General features: G+C 45.1%; 1 protein-coding gene across 2 annotated transcripts in view; it reads right to left on the reverse strand.

The window, feature by feature from the left end:
* The window catches only part of SPOCK1 (SPARC (osteonectin), cwcv and kazal like domains proteoglycan 1), a 549,178-nt gene that overhangs the window by 218,997 nt on the left and 303,722 nt on the right, over positions 1-26,459 (reverse strand). The window lies entirely within an intron of this gene.

The raw sequence follows: 26,459 nt of genomic DNA on the forward strand, positions 1-26,459 counted from the left end.
TGAATTGAGGGGTTGAGACGGTGACACCATGAATAGAAACGGGATCTATTTAGCAAGTCCACTCTGCTTCGCAATGCAGTAGGCAAGTTTTCCACTGACAGCTTTAGCATGTCGTTTTCTCAGGGAGAAAAAAAAAAATTAAAAGGAACAATGTTTTCACGGGGGAACTGTCCTCTTGAGTTGGCCCAGGAAGAAAAAAAGGCATCAGCAAGACAATGCCCAACACGAGTGAGAGAGAGGGTGAGGGACCTGATTGACAGAAAAGGAGAGGAATTAATTCATCAGAACAAAAAGAGACCAGAAGGCCTAGACCAACAGAGAATCGTGATACACATGTAGGGGCTCCATGAATGGAATGGTGATTACCAAACAAAACAGTCCTAATAAGATTACAGCTGATAATGAATCTGCTACAAAACTCTGGAATGATGTTAGGATTTTAATAAGCATCCCCCAAAGAGCATTCAGTCAATTTCACAAATGCCCATTCTCATCACTTAATTCTAAGGGGGGAGGAAGACCGCTCTACCCAGCTGCTTCTAAATTAATAATGCACTTCATTCCTATCATGCCTCAGAAACAAAGCCACTGTAACATTTCAAGCTGTTTTGGGGAGAACTTTAATATTCTCCCTGCTAATATAAATAGAACCTTATTAAGTGGGTCCCAGAGATGTGACATTTGGGATGTAATCTAAGCCCCGGTGCCAATTCCAGTGTTAACCTTAGAAAATACGTCATGTAAACACTTCATTTGAACAAGTAAGGCAATATAAGCTTTCCCCCAGAAAAATGAAAAGGAAAAGAAAAGGAAATTCTGTACCCCAATGGAAAAGGCTGTTTAATCCCAATTTTGACAAAGACTACAGTGAATGGTACATTCTGTCTCTTTCTCTGCATCTTTTTCACAACATCAACTGTCCCTCAGTACTAAAGAATCTGTATTATAAATATAGCCAGTTCCACTCCATAGAGGGGAAAATAAGAAGAGAAAACCCATGTGACTTATATATATATTGAAATTGCAACAGAGCTGGCCACACAACTCCCAACCCAGTCGAGGCCCAGATGTGGTACCCATGCCTCAGCCCCCTGCCCAGCAGCTTCCCAGGGTGAAGATGAATGCTCCATCGCACAGGGATGCCCAGGGCTTCAAGGCACAGTGTGCTGCCAACCCTGTGAGCAGAACCCATCCCTGCGTCATTGGATACAATCATGTCCAAACAATCCTGATCCCATTCTCACGACTCAGTCTCTAATGACAGCCCAGCCTTCTGTAGCCACAGCAAGTCCTCAGGACTTCCAATCCCAAGGCAGGGAAAACAAGTAATAGAATAGTGTAAAGGAGAAAGTGAGATGATAAGTAAAAGGACTAGTAGTAGGAGGTTCTGTCGCCTGCTTGTTCATAATCTGGACAAAACACTTGTCATGGGAACATACTGCTAGTATACATATACATATTTTAATGTCCTCCTTGTATTGGAAATAAAAGGGAAAACTGGAAGGCGTCATGCAACAGGACAAACCAGAGAAGCCAGACTAAAGCCCAGGACAAAGCCGGTATGCAGCTCCCCTTGAGACCTGATTTATGCACCCTGATACAGACGTACACAAGAACGTACACACACAAACGCATGTGACATATCAATTTCTCGGTGTTTCCAGCATGCATACATGCCTCCAGGAGCAGTAATGAGTAAAAATGGTGCTGAACAGCACTTGGAGGCTTTATTTGAGCTCAAAAATTGTTTCCTCCATTTGTAAATGAGTTAGATGCTCACAGCCTGAGACGTCTCCTTCATTTTGAGGAGCTCAGAGTTTGAAAAGGAAAATAACAGCAAAGCATTCTTTTCCTGGAATTAAAAATCAGGTCACAGTTAACTCAAAAATAACTTTGTTAAGGCTAAGGATGGGAATAGAGGAGTTCTTCTATAAATAATCAGTAACATCCATATTCATTGTGAGCCTTTGAAACTCACTGGACAAGTAGTTTCAGAAAAGCAGCGGCTGATCTGAACATGTTACTTGAAGAGCGTCATCCATATTCACGTCCTGGATGCGCTCTAATCAACAAATCCAAGTGCTCAACTAATTAAATGCTGATTGCTTGTTGCACAAGGGTGAAAGTCAACCATATTAGCCAAGGTTGGAGTTATTCTAAGAAATGATGACAGTTAAGCTTTTTCAAGCCATTTTATGCCTAATGAATACATTACCCTTAATGAAACTTCATTTAGGCTAATGATTACCTTGGTTTAACAAACAACTAACTGATGACTTTCTGTCTCTTAATGCCCTAAATTTGGTAACTGTCACTGTGGACATGGCTGATAAACTTTGAACACTTTTCTGGGCTTGGCCACTGACAAGTCAAAGGATGATGATCTGGTCTTCCCACCCCACAACGTGACTGCTCAGCCTCATGATAGAGGGAAAGTGGGGCCTGATCTGGCACCTTCGATGATGAGGCTCATGAGACATCCAGTATCACTATCCACTTGGGGTGAGGCCATTTCCCAAAATCAAGGCTAAAGCATGAGATGACTCTCTCTCAGTAAAAAGGACAACGCATGAGATGACTCTCTCTCAGTAAAAAGGACAACGCAGGGATTCCAGGCCTGAGCATCTTCTCGTTACCTCCCTAGGGAAATCCTAAGAGCTGCTTCTAATTACTGATGTTCAGTGAATGATTTCCTTACCATTACTGCTATTTACCCCTTTTTCCTTGGGATGGCATTACCATGTTTACCTGAAGGGTAATGTGTGCTTTAGCTAAATGAGAAAATCATTCTGTCTCTCTAAGCCTTAAGAATTTTGCATACGATACTGCTTAAATCCATTTAAAGTATCTCACCAAGTCATCAACAAAAATTATTTACTCTACCTGGCTTACAACTTTTTGATTTGTAGCGTGCTTTCGAACGTTGCACATGTAAACAAGAAACTATTTAGATGAGGAGCGACGTCACTTTTGCATAACTGTCTCTCCTTCATAAATTAGTCAGGCTGATGAGAGGGACATCAGAGAAAATCCCTCTTAAGTAATGTGGATTACTGACATGCTGCCACTTCCGAAAGGAGGGGGAAAGTAGAATTCTTCCAAAAGATGGGATATTGTCAACATGAGGAATACCTCCGGCTAGTGGGTAAGAGCTTAGGCTCTGGATTCTGACAGATCTGGATTTCAATCCGTGCTATATATTTGTTTGGCAGGCTTGGGCTGGTTCAATAAATCGGCTCAAGCCTTGGTTTGCTCCTCCGTAAAATGGAAATCATTACCCCTAACTCTTGCTTTGTTATGAGGCATCAATTAATATCATGCCTACAAAGTCCTTAGCACTGGCTTGATAAACACAGATGCTAATGCTATTTTTAATTTTATTCTTAATATTATTAATAATGTCCAGCCAGCAGCATAACAGTTTTCAGAAGAGCAGAGGTTTTTGTAAACTTGATCAAACAAAACCTAGAGAGCTGCATGCATCCCCCCACTGTGTCTGGGAGAAAGCACTGCCCTGCCAGATCTGGCTCAGCTCTGACGCAGAAGCAAGGCGGCAGGCTGACAAAAGGGAAACATACTGATTGGTTTCTAAGAGTCATCAATAAATAGCATCACCCTCCCCCCGCCACCTCACAGTCGAGGTAGAAATCTAAGAGTCAGGCTTCATTTCACCTCCTTTCTCTGATTCCCTTTGTTCAACACATCGTGCTGTCCCATACGTTCTGCCTTTAAATCACATCCCCAATTCCCCACTTCTCCCTTGCTCGTACTTCCGGCCCTTGACCCGGGGTGTCACCTATCTGCTCAGCTGCAATACTGCAACTAGCCTTGCTCCTAGCCCCCACTTCTCATCTCACGTCGCCTGCAGCCCCACCAAATCCAGTCTCCATCCAGCTGCCAGGCTCATCAGCTTAAAACCCTTCCATGGTCGCCCGTCACCTTTGGGGTCAAGTCCAACTCTCAAACAGGCCTCTGCTGACCCTGCAATCTCACATCCCGCCACGGTCCCTCCCCCTGTGCACTCCGGGGGCACCATCCCCGCTCCCTGAATACATCGGCCCGCTCCCACTCCTGGGCCATGCACAGGTGGCTTCCTCTGCATGACAGGCGATTCCCTCACCCTTTGCTCAGCGGGCTCCCTCCTTGTTATCAGGATGCAGCTGAAACATTTCCTCCTAAGAAGTGAGAATCCCAGTGACTCCAAAGAAGATGATTTATTCCCTGTCACGGTCCCCCGTCTGTTTCTTTACAACAGTCTTCTCCAATTGAATGCCACTTTTGCTTGTTTACCTGTATCTCTCCACGAGACCGCAGGCTTTGCAAGAGCGACTGGGGCCCACCTGTCATTTACTGTTGTGCTGCCTGCGCTTAGCAAAGTGTTTGGCAAACAGTAGTAATTTGATAAAAAATGAGTGATTCTGGTGTTGTCATAGGGTCAGGTAAGATTTAGACTTTATTCTGCATGGTTTCAGGGTAAAGAGAAAACTCATATGAGCAGAAGTAATAAGGCAGCCGACACATCTAAGGGAAAGGAAGGCTTCCTTGTTGCAAAATACCTGCCTTCTCTCTGAGTAGTGAGGTTCCTGTCCCTTAGAGTATTCAAGCAGAGGCTAGTCAACAGTTCACAGGAGATGACTGATTGGACCATACAATCTGGCAGGTGGCTTTCACCTCCAAGACTCTACGAGATGAAAAAGCTCAGGCCTTGGCAGCGATGAGTCCTCACAGCAGGGTGGCGGAAAGTAGACGGAAGGACTTATGCACCGGGACCCAGCACTTCTACCAGCTGCAGCTGTGGCTACAAGCGTCCCAGTGTCCTCAGATCCTGAAATGGCTTCCTAGCCTCAGTTTTAGAGAAATGCACAGTCAAGTCCAGCTACTGGTGAAGGCAAAACAACACCTCTCACTGCTCGGCAAACACAGACAGAGGCCAATGTCTGTGGCAGGCTGGCCCAGGCTAGTCTCCGGAAAGAGCGCCAGTTAAGTGAGAGGAAAAACAAACGACTAACGAAGCTTTACAGAGCTCTTACAGGTGCCTGGCAAGGCTCTAAGCGCTCTGCACGAGTTAACTCACCTAGTCCTCACCAGAGCCCTGGGAGAAAAGTACTATCACTGCCACTGCCACGACTGGATGGAGAGCTGACGTGAAGATGCCAAGAGAGGGCAACACACAAGGCCCAAGGTCAAACATTCTGCAAGTGGTAAAGCCGTGATGAGGACCTGGGCAGACAGACCAGAAAACACACTCATAACCCTAACACTATCCTGTAGCACAGAAACTCGAAAGGCAAGATTCACTATGTATCATCTTTTTCAATTGCTCTAGAAGAACCATCAGTGGTGTTCAAAAACCCACTGAAAACACTTGTTAAGGCTGACAGGCTAGAATGGATTCCAAGAAGCCAACTGGAACCCCTAAGTCAGAGCACACTGAAGGGTGGGTTCAAGGAAGGGGTTCCCAAGAATGCAAACACAGAGCCCTGGAGCGATTGAGAACTCCAGTCAAGTGCCTGCAGCTTATGTACCAAGGTGTTTGGGCCTCCCAGACGGCCTGCGCTGAGCCCACCTGCACGCCCCCCCCGCAAGGGCTTCTCAATTACAGGGGACTGCCAAACACACCGAGAGGTAGGTATGAGTCCCTGCCAGCTGGAAAAGCCAGACAAGGGGAAATTCTTTTAGAGAGGCTCACAGAAGAAAGGGAGAAGCCCAGGCAGCCACTCAGCTGAATTCCTGGCCCTTCTCTTTACCACTTGGGCACGTAAGACAAATGACTTGCCCTTCTGGGTCTCTGTTTCCTCTGTTTCCTCACCTGTGTTACCCAACTGCTTCTTAGGGCTGTTATGATACAACTGAAGCTGCTTTTAATCTGTTACAACCAGTGTAATTAATATAAACAGGAAAAACTGCACATAAATATCATCATAGCTGACATTTATTAAACATTAACTACGTGCCAGACAATGTCTCATGCAATCTACTTGGGTTGCTTTATTTAATTCTCAAATGCTCCATAACGATAGGACAATTAACCCCATTTCACAAGTGAGGAAACTGAGAACCAGAAATTAAGGAACTTGCCAAAGGGACACAATGCCGAATAAGTATCAGAGCCCAGAGACGAACCCAGCCGTGTGACGGCAGAGGGCACACACCAAACCAGAACCACACCAGCCTTTCTGGAATAGGAGAGTACGGCACACTTTCACTGAACACATATTTTTTTTTACAAGTATAGTCCTTTGTCCTAAGTAACATAGATTTTCTCAGGTCCAGTCTCAACTCAGGTCGCTGGAGTCTCCTTTTGTCCAGGTTCTCTGGTATCCAGCCTGAGGTCTCTGAATGGCCTGCTGACAACTCCTGTCCACTCCTATCAGAGGCCAGCACAGCTGTCCTTCTGTCTGGGTTGCTGACATCCCGCACTGACCACAAAGGGCACCTGCAGGCTCACCAGCAGAGAGCCTTTCCAGTGGGGTCTATTGTAAGTTGGAACCAAAATACCAGCACCAGCATTCTCCTGATTTATTATTATGTGTAAGGGATGATGAATAAATGACTTATAGATGCACATATATTTCCTTCATGATCTTCTCAATCAAACTTTTTTTTTTTTAAACTATCAGGAAAGAGGTACAGGCTTCAGTTACAGCACTTCACTGAAGACTGGCCCTGGGTTTGCATTAGCTTTTCCTCCAGATTACAACAGGCCACCTAGGTTCCTAATCTCCCAGTGTGAGATGGTAAACGGGGCACCACCAGGGGCCGAATTAAGGGCAGGTGGCAGCAGGAGTGGGGCAGTGGAGGAAGTGGCCACCCTGCGTTATGACTGAGGGACAAAGGAACATTTCCTGAGCATAGGAGATATGCTGGGCCCTGTGCTGGATGCCTCCTAGGTTGTTTGAGGATTACATGAGATGAAGCATGTGAAGGGCTCAGCCCACGCTCCACACACGCTGATTGTGCTTTCTGTGATTTACTATCATGATTATTCTTTTTAAAGATCATCCCCTACGAATCCCAATTCCTACATGGCTTAAAATCAGAGCACAGCTTATTCATTTAACTTAAAAAATGAATTCCATCCTTTAATATCTCTGAAAAGCATATGAAAACGATGGAAATACAGAGTCCCCAGCCACAGTGATCCACATCCCATCGTCCCCCCACTACCCCCAGAAGAGCCTGGCCTCACCACACACTCTCCACCAAAATCCCACATCCTCTCCCAATCGAAATGTCTCTTTTTCTTTGGCCCTAATTATTTTGACTGGCTTAGCCTCTCTCCCAACTAGAGAGACTTTTTTTTTTTTGCCCTATTTACAAGGAAGGAGGAGAGAAAAAATGGGGTTGGCAATTCCAGGATTCTCTTTGGTGGCTGACAGAGCAGGGAGCCCCATGGACACGCCCATGTTAATAATTTTGTCCAATCCTGGTATCTATTATTAATAAGCACAACCATGTGAACTTGGGGATAGTGTCCCCATTTTTATAGATGAGGGGATGAAACCTTGGAGGGGTTAAGAAAACTGCCCAGGCCACACGCCCATACATGGGAGAGACTGAGGTTTTCACAACTCCATGCAGCCTCCCTAAAAGAGGCTGTGCCATCCAAACATCTTTTCTATATCTGAAATAAAACCACAAAGAACTCTACCCGTGGAGCAAAAGGAAGGCAGATGTGAGAGAGCTGCCCGAGTGTGAAGCCCCGTCTCATCCCTTCCTGATGGCGTGAGCATCAATCCACGTTCCCTGACCCCTCCCACCTCCGTTTCCTCATTCACGAACCTGGGATAATGATTCTTGTTTCATAGGGTTGCTGCGAGAATTCAAAGAGCACACTCAGTAAGGGTTATTTCCTCCCTTTCACCTGATGAGCCAGCTTAAAAAAAAAAAAGATACATTCTATTTGTCGTCTCCTGAATGTGGCAGCAACGACATTTTCTCCCTTTCACTATCAAATCCCACACCATGGTAAGAATTACTCACAAAGAGTGTTTACTATTTCCTATTTCCAAAATATATTTTCTTTCTTTTTTTTTTTTTGTGGTACACGAGCCTCTCACTGTTGTGGCGTCTCCCGTTGCGGAGCACAGGCTCCAGATGCGCAGGCTCAGCGGCCATGGCTCACGGGCCCAGCCGCTCAGCGGCATGTGGGATCTTCCCGGACGGGGGCACGGACCCATGTCCCCTGCATCGGCAGGCAGACTCTCAACCACTGTGCCACCAGGGAAGCCCTATTTCCAAAATATATTTTCCATTAGGTAATTCAAAGCTGTTAAGGCTCCCAAAGCCCTAAAGCACCAGGCCACATTGGAGCCAGCACTGCATATGACCCTCCGGCTATAAACAAATTAGTTCTAACCCTAAGTAGATATGGAGGGTACTTGACGTTGCTCTGATATGACTCAGACTGATAGAAACACTGTAAATATCCTTCCCAAAGTTGGAAGCAGGCAGCAAATGTGAAACCATTTTCATAATAATTTTTTGAGCCAATAACCACAAGAGAGGCTCATGCGACAGATAAGAAGAAGCCAAACTTGATTAAATCAGACCAACCATGAAATGCTTGACTGTTCTGTGCTTCCATTCTGGGCCCCTGGGAGTTCAGTCCCAGTGTCAGTCAAATCCGACACAAAACAAAACCCAACTTTCCAGCCGGAGAATGGCCAGGAAAGTTATGTTATGTTAGGAGGCGGAAAATTGACTCATATGGTCAATGAGCACATAGTTACTGGGATCAAGTTTAAAAAGATTCATATACTACACTTTGTACCCAAATATAAAACCACAAGAAAAGCAGGGAAATATAAACTCTTCCGAAAACTAAATGTAATAAATCCATATTTTATGTTCTTGGGCATTAAGACTCAAGGACCTTTAGTGCTTTCAAGGTTCCACTGTAGCCTTTTCGAGCCTGTGTCTTTGCCAGCACAACTACATTTGATATTGATTTTTTGTTACAAAGCCAGGAACTGAAAGCGCTTGGGACCAAATATATGATCCAGGATAGCTGATTTTCCTCCTTGTATTTCCAATTTTACAGAATTTCAGGGTGACATTTTCACCCTGTTATACACAGGACAATGAGGCAAAGTGATGGGAGATGTCAGTTGTATAATATCAGTTAAGCGACTTTCTATTTCCCTTCTTTTTGTACATATACACACATGCTCACACATACCCACCCCACCATCACGCATCACATAACAGGCAAAAGAAACTGGGCCAAGTTTTGTATGAATTCATCTCAAAGGAACACTGAAAATGGAATGATCAAAGAACAGAGAGCTCCCTTACTTTCTTGTTACTTCTCAGGCTACAACTGAGTAAACTACTTAACTTGGTAGGGGAGTCAAAGCAATATCACATCTTCATCTTTGGAGAAATAAGGCTGAACCATGTGCACTTGTGTCTGAAATGCTTGCCAATGATCAGTTTTGTTCAAGAGTCATGTCATTCTATTCCTTAGAACCTCTGAGCAACCCTGTTTATTAACTCAGGGTAGTACAGGAGAGAACACAGAATACAAGATACAATTATAACACAGGTTGAGCCCCCAGTCTGGGACGAGGGGTCATCTGGAGAGGGAAAGAAAGCCTTTACCCAGTAAGTCATCACTGCGAGTCCCAGAGCTTTCACATTCAACGTTAAGCCATCCATCAGGCAAGGTGTGCAGGAGTGGCTGGGGTGAGGGGAAGGTTTGCCCAGGGGTCCAGGTTACAGCTTTCATCTTCTAATTGTCTAACTGCATTCCTCCAGTCCTGTTTTGTGCCCGTTAAGGACCCAGAACCGCCAATAAGCCTGGCCTGCATGATGTGATGAGAGTTTGCAAGCTTACCTCATCCCGCTTAGCAGTCTGTCCACAAGACAGTGAGCTATGATTCCTGCCAATGAGCCAAAACAATATGCAAACACAGTCCCCCTCTCCTCAGTAGCTGGAACATCATTGCTGGGAGACGAGCTTGGGGTAACACTCAGCCCTATGCACACCTGATGCCCACAGAGAAAGAAGACGGAGAATGACATCTCTGGAAGGAAACTCCCAAACCCCACTCTGGTGCTATTTCTTTAAAGATGAGGAAACTAAGGCTCAGAGAGGTAAGGGACTACAATCCTTCACTTCAGCCCCCATTACCCTGGGTCATGTTTTTAGCGTAATAGTTAAGAGCAAGATCTTCAACGTCAAACACAGCTCAGATTTCCACCTCAGCTACTCCTTAGCTGTGCGACCTTGAGCAAGTAAGTCACTAAGCATCTGAGGTTCAGGTCCCGCAACTATAAAATGTGGGGCCTAATGGCACCTACTTCAATAGGGGTGTTGCTAAGAATCCATGATGATTTGCATAAAGTGTTTAGTGCGGTGCCTGGTATGTAATAAGCAATGTAATACATTGCAGTTAACCTGATGATGATGGTGTAATTTCTTGGTATTCCTTCAAACCGCGGCAGGAATCTCTCATCAACCTTGGCCTGAATTGTTTGCAGGCTGCATGGTTAACAATCTCATCTTGGTCAGGTGAGGAGGACAGCAGGTGGTTACCTGTTTAGTCCATGACTGACCTAAGAGCCCAGGGCCAGCGGCAAGGAGTCTTAGCCCTTTCAGGCTGAATTTCCAAAATTTCCTGAATTTGTGTTTTGTTCATTGGCAGATTTGCTTCCCCTGCCGCCGAGCTCCTTTGCAGTAGACAAGGTCAGAGGCTCAGCGTCTTACACACGGATAACAGCTCCAGGCAGTGGCTGGACCAAGGATTCTGGGTTGTCTGCTGAAGGAGGCATCCACAGCCCCAGGCTCTGCCTCTGACCTCCCAGACTCCAGTTGCTGGCTGCCTGGGAGAGGTCAAGGGAATGAGACCTGGTTTCAGTGCACTGCAGTAGCCTCTTCACCTCCCTGAGGACCCTTTCAGGAAGGCAAGAGCCAGCTACTGCAGCAGCTAGAGATGACAAAAGGCCCAGGTCTGAGGCCCACAGTCATGGGTTTCATTCTGGATGAGGGGGAAAGAGCGTAGAGGCAAAGCAAAATCATCAGCATCATCACCATCATAGTGGTAACTAACATTTGCCGAGCACTTGCTATTTGGACTGTGTGTGTTAATTGGCACTGTCTCCATTTCACTCATGAGGACACTGAGGCTTAGCAAGGATCAGTGACTAACCCAAGGTCACACAGCAAGTAAGCTGCAGAAACGGACTTCACACCCAGGGGGTCTCAGAGATTCTCCGCATGGCTATACCGACAAAAGCACTCCCAACGGCTCATGCTCACAGACTCAGGAGCCAAGCTCCGTGCAGGGCCATTACATTCTCTCACTTCATCTCCACCAAACCTCTAGCAATGAGTGCTATTTCCCATTGTACAGAAGAGGAAACTGAAGCTCAAAGTTGTTGCCGAGGCTGGCGTCTGACTCTAAACCCTGAGTCTCCAAAGCACCGGGAAAGGACTAGCTTAGGAATCAGGAAACCTGGTGCTGGTCCCCTCACTCTGCCACTCACTGACCACACATCCTCAGCTAAGTCAGTAATCTGGATGGGCCCTTGGTGCCATCTGTGAAACAGGGTAGCAATCCCTGCTTCCTGGAGTTCTAGCAAGGCTCCAGGGAAGGGGGCAACACACACACCTGGGACAGCAGATATCACTGTGATGGCAATGACCTTCCTCCTGACCCAGGTTGCTGCTCGATGCAGCAGGGTCCCAGACCAGACCAAAATACTGTCCTGGTGCTACCGTTTTCATTCATTCTATTCCTAAAGCAAGAAGGGTAGCAACAGAAGATGCCACCCAAAAAAAAGCCACAAATTTATTGTGTATCCATTCATGTCTGCATTCAATTTATATCAGCACTAGGAAACTTTAGACCAAAGAAAACTGCTGCCAAAAGTCTTTAAGGGTAAGGAGCTTTGTCACCACATACACACAGACCCCAATACTTGGCATAGCATGTAGCCCAGGATCTATCACACAATAGGAGCTCAAATATTTCTAAATTATCCTGAACAGTTAACCAATTACTATTATTTGCTAAGAGCCAGGTGCTCTCTTATCTCAATCACAGTAAGTCCCCTACACACGAACCTTCAAGTTGCGAACTTTCAAAGATGCGAACGTGCATTCCATCAGCGTCAGGCGTCGAGTGAAACTGCAGCTTGCCCTCCGTCTCCTATTGCCGACACTCCTTCAGCTCTACCACCTCCCACCTCCTCTCCCTCCTCCAGTCAGTAACTCTTCTTGCCTGTTCACTCGATGCCAGCCCCTGGATGCCAGCTGTTGTACTCTACTACTGTACTTGTCAAGGTACTGTACTGTAAGATTTAAAACGTTTTTTTATTTCTTGTGTTATTTGTGTGAAAAATATTATAAACCTATTACAGTACAGTACTTATAGCCGATTGTGTTAGTTGGGTACCTAGGCTAACTTTGTTGGACTTAGAAACAAATTGGACTTACGAACGCACTCTCGGAACAGAACTCATTCGTATGTAGGGGACTTACTATAATCTTCCCAACCTATGAAAGAGATATTTTTTTTTCCTATTTTATAAATGAAAAAACTGAAGCTGAGAGAGGAGAAATAAGTCGGCCACAGTCACAGAGCTGGTAAGTGGTGTAACCAGACCAACCCAAGCCTGTCTGAGTCAAACCCAGAGCCCTTCTATGTAGTAATGTACTGCCAGCTCAGTACAGTCAGAACCATTCAGACACCAGAAGGTTATGTCACTTCTCAAGGACCAGTGTGCTCTCACAGGGGCACTGATTTCATTTTCATTCAGAAAGAAGGGATCAGGTTTATCTAGTTCACCATTATTTCCCTACAACACACTTTTGGCACATTGCAATTACTCAACAACTACAAAATAGTCAATGACTGAATAAGCGTTTCTTGAGAGCTGTGGTCTACGCCCTCAAACCAGTTAGGATCAATAATGAGACAAAGGCTTAATAAAACAAACAAAACCAATGCCTCACACACCAAGTGCCAGTTTCAGGACACAAATGATCGGGGCTAATAACAGGGGTGGAGGGAGAGATTGGTGGGGCCTGAGGAGGCCTCCTGAGGAGGAATCTGCCTTTGAGCTCATTTTGAAGGAAGTTAATATCTGAATTAGAGATAATGGGAGGCAGAATTCACAGCACATTAAATCATGATAATTTTGTTGTAGAAATATTCCATTCCTATGCAAATATATGTTTTAATTAGCAAGTTCTATCTCAATTTTTTAAAAAACCTCAATGTTTCCATTCCAAGGAAAAAATAAATATTTGCTCCTTAATTAGGTGCAGACCAAATGAATACCGTGTACTAAACGTGCACAAGCACTATGACTCAGGCAAATGAAAGATAAACCCTTGCCCAGTGAGGGATAAATACGAGACGGGGTTGAGGGGTGGCAGGGTATGTAATTTCAGTGGGAGAAAACGTTTTGAACATTTATTACGTGCCAAGAACCAAGCTTTGCATAGGCTTTCTCATCTAAGACCTGAGAGGAGGCTGGTTTTGCCCCTATAGAAAACAGGTATATTCCTTCTAAGAAATGTCAAAAATCCAGCTTCCACCTAGGCAAAGAGGTAAGCAGCCTCAACCCCTTAGAGAACTCACAGTCCACCAAGGTATGGCCTTTGAGCCAGCAAAAGGAGAACCGCACTCTGTAGGGGCCCATTAGACTCCCCCATTCACCTAGAGAAGACACATCAACTAAGCTCTTGGGACAAGAGAGAAAGCTGGAGCACCACCATATCTAACGTACAAAGGAAACCAGAGTAGCTATGATGATAGCACCTTCCTGGAATATAAATTTTAGTGGGTGGCAATTTTACACATTTTCATACCACAGTAAACACAGACATTAAGGAATATAATTCAAAATGTGTATGAATTTTTAAAGATGAAACCTAGGATTTCAAAGGAATTTAAGGTTTGTGGAAGACTGCTGCAGGCCACACTCCAAATTTCTCAGCAGTATGGCTCATGTTCCTCTACCTGGGTATTTGTGGTAGAAAGTTCCATAAGGCCCTGGGTTCATCAAATGTTGTAGTTTCCAGGCAGATCTGGAAACCACAGAGTATCTTTGCGGTGACTGCTTAGTTCTGATCTGATGCATGAGGGTTCACTGTGGAGGGGAATCCCCAGACACTAGGCTAGCTACAAGTGCGTGGGAACATATAACTCCCTATTCTAGAGATAAAGTAGCTGAGATCTAAAGAGGTCAGTAACTGGACCAAGGTCAAAAAGTGGCAGAGCTGGGGGTCAATCCAGGTTCAAAATCAAAATACGGTCTCTCTCTTATAGGAGTAAATGATCCAGCTGGCACAGTGAAATGTACAACGAAAAGATGACTCCTCACAAAATGCTCTCTATCAAACGAGTGGCGATCACAGGGCGATCCAAGGCATGGCAGGGGGATGGGGCACTAAAGCAAACCCTAAAAGACACAAAGGAATCAGACAGGTGAGAATGGGCGATGCATTTGGTAGGTGAAGACCATCTTGGACAAAGACTGATCGCCATGTGTGACTTTCATTCACCATAGCATAAGGAGTAGGGGATCTGAAATCTCATGTCCTGCATTCAAATCCTTACTCCATCACTTACTAGCCTATGCCTTGTAGACAACTTACTCCCTTTGTCCTTTTTTCTCAGTTCTCAAGTGGGAATCCTAATTGACACTACCACACAAGAATCTCCAGATAATCAGGTGAGATATTTGTACATGGCCAAGCATTAGCTATTATGGTTCATTCAGTCATTCAAACATTTATTAAATATTTGCTCCAGGAAAGCCACTGTAATAGCAAATAGTGGATAAAAAATTGTATAACATAACATTATTTCCATTAAGGATCATGCAGCGTATTAGTAAGATAAATAAGTATGAACTGAGAGCAGAGAGTAAAGGTGAGCAAATCCCCACCCAGTTTTGTCTGGACGGGCCCAGGTTGGGGGTGGTTTGTGAAGCCATCAGTGGGGAAGGCTTAAGAGAGGTGACACTTGCCTATCTTTCAGATTAAATAGGAAATCACAAGGAAAGGAGTGGGGGAAAGGCACGAAGGAGAGAGGAAGGCATGGGCCAAGGCCGGAGCCTGGAGGATGCAGCTTGGTGGGGCTGTGTTGGGGTCGGGGCTGTGTTGGGGGCGGGGGTGCCGGAGGCCACAAGGGGCCAAGTTTTAAGCAGAGGCATGATGTGCTCAGATGTGTGTTTTTAAAATAGGCATCAGGCAGGAGTTTGGGGGCTTAAGGGCATCGAGAGGGAATCCAGAGGGTGGGCGGTGGGTTAGGAGGTGAGATTCTAAAGGTGCCCTTGTGCAGAAGGGGCAGGAGAGTCGAGACTTGACGCTGCAAACAGAGAGAAGACGGGGGGCCTGGGGAAACCATGCAGACTCAAGATAAACCGACAGAGAAAATAAAACTCAGTTGACTGAAGCATTTCTTTCCAGTACTGGAGGCTCTTCTCAAACATAATGAATAAATAAATGTGCTTCCAATGACTACAAAGCAGCACTTTGCTTCCTTTTAAATCGCTCCCCAGGGCCAGTCATAGGAGCCCTGAGTGACACCCAGCACACGGAGCTGAGCCCCCTCCTCTCCCTGCAGCGGCCACTTAACCAGGCAGCTCGAAGCAGGGGGCAGAGAGGATAGAGTTCAGGAAAAGGGCCCACCTTGCCTCCACCTCACCTGGTGACCTTGGACAAGACCCTCCCCACCCCAGCCTCAAGTTTAACGTCCCACCTGGAAAACAGGGCCCCTGTGACCCCTTGTAGCTCATACGCTCCCTGATTTTAAAGATGGGAATTTCCTTTCCAGGCTTGGCCATGACACCCCTGTACTTCTCTGAAGTCATCATACACACCCACAATGTGGACCAATCCACTACGGTTTAGAAACGAAGACTGCCTGAGGGAATTCCCTGGTGGTCCAGTGGTTAGGCCTCTGTGCTTTCACTGCTGAGGGCGCTGCTTCAATCCCTGGCTGGGGAACTAAGATCCCACGAGCCATGTGGTGCAGCCAAGAAAAAAAAAGAAAAATTTGTGTGTGGGGGGGTACTTCCCTGGTGGTCCCGTGGTTAAGACTCCACATTTCCACTGCAGCAAGCACAGGTTCGATCCCTGGTCAGGGAACTAAGATCCCACATGCCGCGCGGCATGGCTAAAAAATTTTAAAAATTAAAAAAAAAAAAAAGAAACGAACACTGCCTGAGAGTCAGCCATTGTTACTGGAGGAGGTACTGAGCACACTCCTTACACAGCTCAATCACATTTGTATTGATCACCTACTATACAAATGACTTAAAAATGCCTGACTCAACCCTCGTGCCATTCTCATGAGGTAAGGACTACAGCATTCTCCTTTTGCTCAAGAGGAGATGGCAGCTTAGAGAGGATAGGTAACTCATCCAAGGTAGCCTAGCTAGTAAGTGATGGAGCTGGGACAGAAATCAGTCCGTATGGCTCCAACCACACTCCCATTCCCTACGCCGTACTATCTCACTTGCACAAGCCCACCTGTCTGACAGGAGGGGTTTTGGCATTACCTGGCTCAGGGATGCCACTCCTCACCCTCTCCTTACCTGTGGCAGACATGGCTAATCAATCACAGAATTTTCCCCAACTGACTTATGACCACAGATCCATTTCCAACTGGTCAGAATTCAAGATGAAACCTGACCCTTTGTCTTCATCTTTGCCAGAGAAAACTGAATCCTGTTAGAGGGATGTGATATGTTTAAGGTAACACAGCTGGTTCATGAGAGCTGGAACTAGCATCTTCATCTCTTGACTTCCAGTTTAGCAGGCTGAGGGGGAGACCTCCCTATGCAAAGGACAGAGCCTCTTCTAATGGAGTAGAGATAAACAGGAGAAGAGATACACCTAAGATGACCAAAACATCAAGTTCCAGAAAGAGAATGTCCCATGTCTAGCATTAACATGTGGTTCTCAGATACTGTAAGTCCTCCAACTAACGGCCCACTACAGAACAGCATTTCTGCTTAATTCTGATTGAAACACATAGTTCATACAGCTGAGAAATTAACTTTTTTTTCAAGCTAATGAATATTTGAAATGGGAATCCCAGAAAACTTATGAATTAAACAAAAGAACAATAATGCTACTTATTTAGTTCCTCCTGGAGAGACTAGATTTTCTTCAGGCTTTACAGGCAAAATTGACAAGTTAAGCGACTCAGCTATCTACACCCAAAGGAGGAACTATCTACCCCGTTCCCAGGACACGGCAGAAGCAAGCTCCCATAATCAAGTCCTTAGGAACCAGCCAGACTCTTCCCCTACCCCTGAGCCATACAGGACAGGTGGTCCCAGACATGCCCAGAAGGAGTTCTTCCTCATCAGACACCATGTCAGGAGAGGGGGTAGGGGAGCCCAGACAGCACCACCAAAAGTCAGGAACAGGTAACCAAGCTGCTGGGCACATAGGCAGAGGCAGGCAGGGAAATAGGAAGGAAGATCATTAGCAAGGAAGAAAGCAGCGCCCAGGCTGCCTCCAAAAGGGCAATCAGAAATAGGGCCATCAGAAAACTCAGGGTTCCCTCCAAGGTACTCCTCTTTGCAATCTCTGGGTGTGGGGTGAGGAGGGTCTTAAGCAGACACATCAGAAGAAACCTGTTTGATACAAAGCTTCCTTCCCTGGAAGCATACCTGGAACCTCTCCAGATAGATGACTCCTGACAACTTTGCCCCCAGGAAATGCTCTTCATCACCGGATCAACCTGTCCAGTAGCCTGTTTCCACAAATACACTGCGTTCTTTGTGTGAACAGGAATAATGATACTAAGATTATAAAAACCACTCATCCAAAATTATCTGCAGAGTGGTAAGCAAGCAGGATTCTGACGGTGAAAGTCTCAAAGGTCCATTCATTAAATGTTAACTCTTACTTGTGAGAGGGAGAGCTGGCTGGGGGCAGCAGAGAATGGAAAATAGAAGACTGACCTCAAACTTGACAGGGCCTGCTCCAGGGACAGTCATGTGTCTGCAGGGTTAGAACAGGTCTAATGAGCCAGGAATTGGCATTTCTGCAAATAAGTTTCCTTCTAAAAAGGGAACTCATTATTCTCAGAATCACATTTCTGAATTCATGAAGGTAAAATTACAGCAATTAAGAATCATGCCTTTTCTTTGCCAAATGAATAGAAGCTCAAAATACTGCCAGACAAAATCCCAGGTCAAATTCCACGAGCAAGCATACCATATTACCAGAAACGCACACAGATGTGGAGAAACACTAACTGGCATAGGGCCTCTACTTAACGTCCTGTATCTCATCACAATCAAAGGACTCATTCATCCCTCATCCATTCTTTCAGTCCACAAATGTCTGCCAAGCACGGGGCCCTGTGTTAAGTGCTTAGGAAGAGAGGTCTCAGTCCCAGCCTAGTTTACTGAAGATAACTTTTTCCAGGAGTGATGTGATGATTTTATAGGGTTCTAGTCCTGGCTTTTAGAGATGCTTTGCCTTCGAAAAGTGAGGAGGTCCTGCAGAAGCCACTTTTTAAAAAGGTGAACCTTTACAGAGCCACGGCCTGCAAGATTCTCTGGGGTAATAGACCCAGCTCTGTCTGCCTCAGCAGCAGATCCTGAAAGAGTCTGAACCTTGAAAGAGTCTGAATTCATGAAGGTAAAATTCATGAATTTTATCCCAGTAGAGGGCCCTCCTCTACTGGGGTCACCTGCACCTCCTGACCCTGGAGGCTGGTGTTTCTGGGCAGAGCAGTTGGGGGTGGGGCAGGAGGAAGACAAGGGGAACAAGACAGAGCAGTGAAGAACAAAATCAAACAACTTCCAAGTCACATCCTACACATCCTGTGCTGACCATCCCTCATTCCCACCAAAGCACTCTATTGGTAAGTGCTGTGGAAAAAGAAAATGCCCTTCCCATGTTTTTCTATGGGCACACAAGTGATTCTGTCACCTGAGTTACCCTGCCTGGTGGCATGTACCTGGATGTGTGGTGACTCCCTCTCTACAGGACCTGTCTGTCCATCTATCGAATGGATCATCATCTTCTGGGCATTACCAGGTGCCCAGCACTATACGCTGTATGGATTTAGATCATTTAGTTCTCAAGGAATCCTGTGAGGTTGGTCCTCTTTTTGACCCTGCTTTGAAGATGAACAAACTAAGCTTCAGAGGATATAAAGCATTTGGCCGAGGTCACACGGGGCTAACACCTAAATCTAGTCTCCTAACCACTGAACTCCACTGCGTCCTACTGTAATCACTGGACTACATGACAGTCTCCACTCTACTGTGAGGACACTGAATGCCAGGACTGAGTCAGATTCTTCTCTGCCTCCCCAGCAACTCTCAGAGGGACCAGCACACAGTGGGCACTTAGCAAATGGCCACCAAGTAGATGTGTGAGCGAGTAAGTGAGTGAGCCAGTTGGTGAACATTGCTAATCTCCATGCTGAATCCTCGGCCATCTAAGACAGTTTCAGAGTAGAAACATGCAACATTCAAATGAAATTCAAGTGAAAAAGTCCCTCAACTTTATTAAGATGTTTGACTTAATGTCCATGTTTCAAACTTTTTTGTAATAATTCTCTTTTAAAATGACTCACTTAAATTAACATCCCCCAACAGTAAAACAACAGCCACAGAAGCAGGGCCAACAGAAATACATCTGCTTAGACAAGTATGTGTCACTTTAAGAAAAACTGAGATACAAATCCCAAGTATCTATGTAGAAACCTATATAAGGAGAGTCATTTTATTATAAAAAGTATTCACCATAAGTTTCCTCCAAATAGCCCACTGCCTTGGAAATTCTGGTTTTAAATGTCTGATTTCAACACCTTCCAATAAACACATCTTTTGAGCTACGTCCATCCTAAGGAAAATGACCAATTAGTTATACTTATTAAGAAGAGTACAAGGCTTCATGTCATAAAAGTCCAAGCCAATATCAGAAACTTTTAGGCACATCTGTCTGTGACAAAGCTCCAGAAGATGTAACAACATTCCTAACCCCACCAAAATGAGAATTCTTACAAGGCAGTTATATGACACACTTAGGTCTCGTTGAAAGGAATCTGCCCCAACAAAGCAAATAAAAAATTCTAAGTCTTTTCATTTTTAGTCAATGACTAAGAGGACAACAGATCCCAATTTTAGGAACTTAACTTCATTATTAAGCCATGAGGGTCAGACGATCAGAACCATTCATTATGATAATTGCTTAGCCTGTAATTAAATTCATTTTCTTGACATGAATATTCATATTTTCCTGTAATTGTTGGTATAAAAGTAAGTGAGAATGTTGGCCTCTCTTCTAAGGAAATTAGCATTTGAAATATTTCTGTGGAGAAACAAGCTACCTAAAATGATGAATGAACACTTCCTTTCCTGGGAAAGCACACAACCAGTTATTTCTCCCAAGGCCTCTCAAGGAAAGCAGAATCTACACCTGCACAAGGCTTCAGGCACTGAGTTTGTGTCAGATGGGAAAGCCTTGGTCAGACTTAGTCTGAGAGGTCTTCCTGGTCTCTGGCATCTTAAAAGACACACACCAATTATCTTGCTTTTATTACTATTCCCAACACACACAGGACAGCACGAAGCCTCAAGTTTTCTTATTTTGTTTAATGCAATAGAAACTGATGGCTTTTATCATGCCACATATATAGGCCATCAGGAAGGAGGACAGAGAAGCTGCAGATTATCAAGTGATCTGGAAACATGCAAGGTGCCTGGGTAAGTCCACAGCATACTAAGAAACTTTCTGAAGTGCCTCTGGTCCCCACCCTCATTCTGGGGTAATCCTCTGTTTGGGTAAGGCCACCATTGGGGGAGGGTGTCTCTGTCATCAAACAGGTCAGTTTCAGGACCACAGCTTAAGTGGTAACAAAGGGTAATGCCAGTAGTTAGAGCAGTTAGTAGATTTGCGCGCTGGCTTTTTGTTCATGCATCTACCGTCAAGGATGATTACAGGTTTAAATAAGACCATCTATCAAAGTATTCCCTTTACTGGTTGATCACAGACTCATAAGGAGAATGAGGACTTCACACACTGTGCGAAGGATCCCTTCACATACCTAGCAAGTGATGAGCCAACATTTGTTTGCCTGCTACTGAAGAAAAAAAAAAAAAAAGATGAAATTTTAGAAATAGACACATGTAAACTACTATTGAGCGCCTGCTATGCCCCAGGCACCCTTCTTGGCAGTAGGTCTAGAATGTGCATTCTCACAGGGGCACCACTGCTCCTCGAGGGGTTTTTGAGGGATGAAAAAATTCCTACTCCTTTTATATACAAAGTACAGATATAGTACATAAACAGATGTACGGTATATGTGTGACAATAAAATTTCATGGAGGGCGGCAATCAGCAAACAAAACAAAACAAAACAAAATCTGAAAAGTCTCCATAGGAGAGTGATAATGCGGGGAAAAAGTTGAAAGACACTGGTCTAGAATAATGAATACACAGAAATTCTTCCCTTCATGGAGCTAATACTCTATTGGTATCAGATAGACGATCAACAAGTAAAATGTGGTTTATTAAGAATAAGCGCTATGGAGGAAGATGAAGCGGAGGAAGATGAAGCAGAGAAAGGAAGTAAAGACTGGCCAGGAAGGGACAGAAAGGAGGGAAATCAGAGAAAACTACCATTTCTATGATTAATTCATTAATTTTCCTCCCAATTGTGGCTGCTAATGTAACTTCCATGTGAGAAAAACTAAAATCTGATGACAAATTAAAAGGGTAGTCCCTATAACTCAGCACAGCTCCATTATATAATACATAATGTGCTATAATATAGAAAAAAAGTAAGAAGCATTATGGTCAAACAAGAGATTTATATGTGGCAGGGGTAGTCTTAAGTATTGAAAAACAGCATGACATTCCTAATGACACCACCTTAAACACCATCTTTGATGACATATTTTCAGCAGTTTATATGAGTCCTTTAATATTGTCTTTCCTCACAATTGAATACCCAGTTGACTATCTTAATTCCAATGTCCACCCATTTGAGACTAATGATTTGCTATTTGGGGCATGTTTAATGATTCCCAATGTTATCTTCACATTTATGAGACCCAAGCTTCAACACCATTATTCTCATTTTATCACACATGTTTACGAAATAATGAGGAAAAATGCACTGAAAGTTCAAAGAATTGCTGGAACACGTAAGGCTATACAAGCAGAGATGATGATCTTGCCAATAACATGAACTCTTGGCTGTCAGGCTCTGCCAGAGCTCAGAATGTCTGTCTGCCAGGGCACATATGAACAGTGACACAAAACTAGTGAACGTAAAGATGTACAGGGGCATCAATTCATAATGTACTAAAATGAAGTTTATGCAAAAGTTGAATCTGAAAATGTCGGGACCACCTTAGTGCATCCCCTATTAGATCATAAGAGAAGTTTCAAGAGTCACTTCGGGAAGTTTACTCCAGAGGTAGTTTTCTCCTAACTAACAATGCCACAAAGTTTCCAGTTTCCCATAACACTGGAACATCTTTACAGATGCTAGGCAAAATTATTCTCCAGGGGAGCAGTTTATGATTTGAAAGGAAGAACAGCATAGCTCAGCACTGTTTGTAGGCTAAGTTCAGCCTCCCTGTAGCTTTGCCACATCTTTTCTTTGGGGAAATTAACAGGAAAAGCTCTCGGCTTAATATATTATTGGAACTTGGCTACAAGCTAATTGGGAAAGAGAGATCATGGGGAAATGCTGTTTACTGCTCATGTCTCCAATACAAATCTGGAAAATGGTAAGACACTTAGTGGACAGAGGACTGCTTACCAGGTAGGCAGGATATATGGGTACATGTGCCTTACTGTGCGTTTAGCCAAATTCTTCCTTGGAATAAATGACATGCTTTCAAGGAGCAGATTATAAAATCAAGGTCCATAAGGAGGAAATAGCCAAAGAGAAATCCTTAAAGAATGTAAGCTGGGAAAGGAAGCAGGTATAACTCAAAAGGCCAGTTTATACCCAGGTCCCAAAGCACCCACCTTCCTACAGATTTCAGGGACAGGTAGAAACTTGAAAAAGCATCAGAGATCACCCTGGAAGCAGCAAGCTGAGATTCAGAAACTGTCTCTGCTAAGCCTAATAAAGCAGTAAACTCACACACATGCCTTCATGACGATTTCTAAATCTCAGCCCAGTTTTTTTTTTTTTTTTTGCTTCCCCTTAAATAAAATAAAATTGTTACTGCTGCCTGTTTAGTAACAAGAGGAAAGTGCATGGAGAGATGTGCAGGCAGCGTGAGGCCCATGTCCCTCTCACAGGCTGTTCCAACCACCTGGGAAAACAATTAACCAGCCAGCCCCGCAGCTCAGCTCCTTATTTTAAGGGCCTCAATCACTGGAGACTGGGAGCTTGGGCCCAGTCCAATCTCATAGGCACTCGATGGCACGCAGTGCATTTCAAGTGTGAAACAGTTCAGCTGGTTTTCTTGGTTCTTGTTTGTGCTTCTAATATTACTTATTTGTGGAGAGGAGATGAAGTACCATTCTCCCCCCACAGCATGAAAGCCCTCAATACTCAATGCCTTCGCAGGGCTCTGTACTGAAACACGTCCACCACGCCAGCTCAAGGGCTCCCCAGGAAACCCAGGCAGTGCTGAGACCAGCCATGCCCAGAAGTACCAGTACCTGAGCAGAGCAGGAGGAAGGCCAGGCTGCAGCTCTGGGAGCGCAGGCTTTGGACACAGCGCAGACCTGTGCTTGGGTTCCCTCTCTGCCACTTTCTAGTGGGACGATCCTGAGCAAGTTAGTTAGCTGCTATAAGCCTCACTCTAACTCATTATAAATTGGGGATTGTAAAACTACCTCATAGAGGTATCATGAAAATAAAATGAGAACACGCACAATGCTTGGCAGAGTGACTGGCACACTCCACGCTCAACAGCTGTTAGCTATCATCATCAACATCATTTTAGGTACCAAGAGGTATAAGATCTCTCCATCGTCACTCAGCCCCTACCCAGGTGCCCCCTATAGTCACTTCCCTGCACAGAACCATTCCTAAGTGGTTCAGACGTGTGCACCCACACCCCAACACAAACTTTGACCTTCCACACATGTGCATGCTAAGGCATGGAGCATGATGCCCCAGTGCACACACACTTGCTAAAGCAGGGGTTTCCCCCTGCAAAGGAATCACCTGGAAAGCTTGTTAAAACACAGGTTTCTGGGCCCCATCCTCAAAGATACTGATGCAGTATGTCTTAGGTGGGACTTAAGGACTGGCATGTCTGATGCGCTGGTCCAAGGATCACATTTTTTTTTTTTTTTTTTTTTTTTGCAGTATGCGGGCCTCTCACTGTTGTGGCCTCTCCCATTGCGGAGCACAGGCTCCGGACGCGCAGGCTCAGCGGCCATGGCTCATGGGCCCAGCCGCTCTGTGGCACGCAGGATCCCCCCGGACTGGGGCATGAACCCACGCCCCCTGCATCGGCAGGCGGACTCCCAATCAGTGCACCACCAGGGGAGCCCCAAGGATCACATTTTGAGAACCACTGAACTAAAGGAAGGAGAAATAGGAGACAAGCTCAAGAACTGAGAAAGGGAAATGTGCAAACAAAAGTTACCTTCAAAAAGCTCGGAACCAGCTGGAGTCCAGCCCTTGACAAAACCAGGAGGGGACCCCATGTGAGCATCCGGAAAGGCTGCAGGCAGGCATCCTCCCTCTTGAGGCACCTCGCCACACTCCTGAGCTTGCACTGTGGGGCTGACCCAAGGCCACCGCGCAACAGGGAGATCCAGACCACAGCTGGGCCCTGAAGAGAGGGGGTTTCTGGAAACAAGACCACCAGTGAGCTGTACATCATCCTGCTCCGTGATCGCCTCCTCCTCCGTGTACCTACAAGGCCGCAGCCTAATGCTTCTTCACAGGGAGACTGATGGGCCCATTTCATGCTAATTCTTTCTGGACTTGGGAAGCTTTTAGTTTCCTCATGTCAAGAAGAAAATGATGGCAGACATTTCCAGTAGAAATGCCACTGCATTCTTATAATGTCATTCCGCTACTGCCAGAATTAAACTATTGACCAAATTAATCTGTTTACCACAAAAATTGTGGCTTGATCTTCCTGCCCTGAGGGCTAAAGTGTCATGCTGCAGAGGCGTCTACATTTATTCTTAATAAGTAATGCTGGGCCATGAAGTGCCCCGTACACAGGCAGGGGCCTTGATGCTAAGAAAGCGACAAGGATCCAGGGTCACTGTGTATCCACCATGCTTCACCACATCCCTCAGGGTTACGGCAAACCCTCTAGCACGGTGTGAGTCCAAGTGCTCAGACTCCCATCTACTCCCACAGTGTTCATGTCTTCTGTTCCCATTCCCTGTGCTCTAGGCATCGTACCAAGGGCTCAGGACTCCCCTGTCTCTGCGCCTGTGCACAGAGTGCCCTCTCTTCACTTCTCTGTGTGTTTAACTCCTACTCATCCTTCTGGTATTAGTGTAAGTATCACTACTGTGTGCCTCAATAGTGCCTGTTATGGAATGAATTGTGTCCCCCACCAAAAAAAAAAAAAAAGAGTCCTAATCTCCAATATGACGGTATTTGGAGACTGGGCCTTTGGGAGATAATTAGGGTTAGATGAGGTCATGAGGCTAGGGCCCCCATGGTGGGATTTGTGCCCTTATCAGAAAAGGAAAAGACACCAGAGCTCTGTATCTGCCAAGTGAGGACACGGCAAGAAGGCTGCCACCCACAAGCCAGGAACCAAAGCAGCCAACATCCTGACCTTGGACTTCCAGCCTCTAGAACTATGAGAAATAAATGTCTATTATTTAAGCCACCCCCAGTCTATGGTATTTTGTTATAGCAGCCCAAACTGACTTGTACGTCCCCACCATAGCATTCCTGTTTCTGATAATTATTTGTATCCAGATTATAAACTGTGTGAATCCAAGGACACTTACTGGCCAGGGTATCTCCAGAACATAATAAAGCAAATATTTATCAATGAATGAACAAACCAACAAACGAATGAATGAATGGGTAACTCTGAGTACCTCCCCACCACTTAAAGAGCCTCCCTTTATCTTTTATCCACTGAGGATTTCTAACAAAATTTGTGACCAAGGGATACAGCAGAGGCTCCATAGCAGCTGCAATGCCTCAAGTTCAGAGCATACAGGAAATCAGAAGACCCTACCCCACGCTAATTCTGTACTATGTGAGCTGCCCACACCTCAGCATTTAAGGCAGGGCAGAAGGACTCAGAAAGCCAGCAGCCCACAAAAGAAGGACTCTCAAATGCTGAGCATCCAAGAAAGTGCCTCAGGATCTACTGTAGTGGGCTCAAGGCTAGGCTAACCTTAGGAATTCTTAATCAGTTGTATGTACTAGGCCCTAGGTGCAATTTTATTTGACAGTAAAATAGATTTTTCTGCTTAGCAGAAAACAATTAAATTTAAAAGTGGTAGTTGTGGGGAGGGATAAATTGGGAGATTGGGATTGACATATATACACTACTAC

This window comes from Mesoplodon bidens (genome assembly GCF_964165515.1).
Source record: "Mesoplodon bidens genome assembly, chromosome: 4".
In the NCBI taxonomy this organism is placed as follows: Eukaryota; Metazoa; Chordata; class Mammalia; order Artiodactyla; family Ziphiidae; genus Mesoplodon; species Mesoplodon bidens.